At 45.8% G+C, this 308-nt stretch overlaps 1 protein-coding gene across 1 annotated transcript in view; it reads left to right on the top strand.

The window, feature by feature from the left end:
* The window catches only part of MS4A13 (membrane-spanning 4-domains, subfamily A, member 13), a 41,375-nt gene that overhangs the window by 38,997 nt on the left and 2,070 nt on the right, over positions 1-308 (top strand). The window lies entirely within an intron of this gene.

Genomic DNA, 308 nt, shown 5'->3' with positions numbered 1-308 from the left:
ACCTCAGCATCAAACTGATAAAAATGAGAAAATCTCTAAAGCAGCAAGAAAAAAATCACTCTTCATGTACAAAGGAGTCACAATAAGATCAACAGTTGGCTCTCATCCAAAACGATGAGGGCCAGAAGATAATGGGATAGAATATCACAGTGCTGGGGAGAAAAAGGTCAATCAGGAATTCTATATCCTTTAAAAAACTATCCTTCAGGCCGGGCGTGGTGGCTCACGCCTGTAATCCTAGCACTCAGGGAGGCCCAGGCGGGCGGATCATTTGAGCTCAGGAGTTCGAGACCAGCCTGAGCAAGAGC

The sequence above is a fragment of the Propithecus coquereli genome, unplaced genomic scaffold, assembly GCF_000956105.1.
Source record: "Propithecus coquereli isolate 6110/MARCELLA unplaced genomic scaffold, Pcoq_1.0 Scaffold202, whole genome shotgun sequence".
NCBI lineage: Eukaryota > Metazoa > Chordata > Mammalia > Primates > Indriidae > Propithecus > Propithecus coquereli.
The sequence above is the reverse complement of the archived record's forward strand: the minus strand, read 5'-3'. Positions and strand labels throughout refer to the sequence as shown.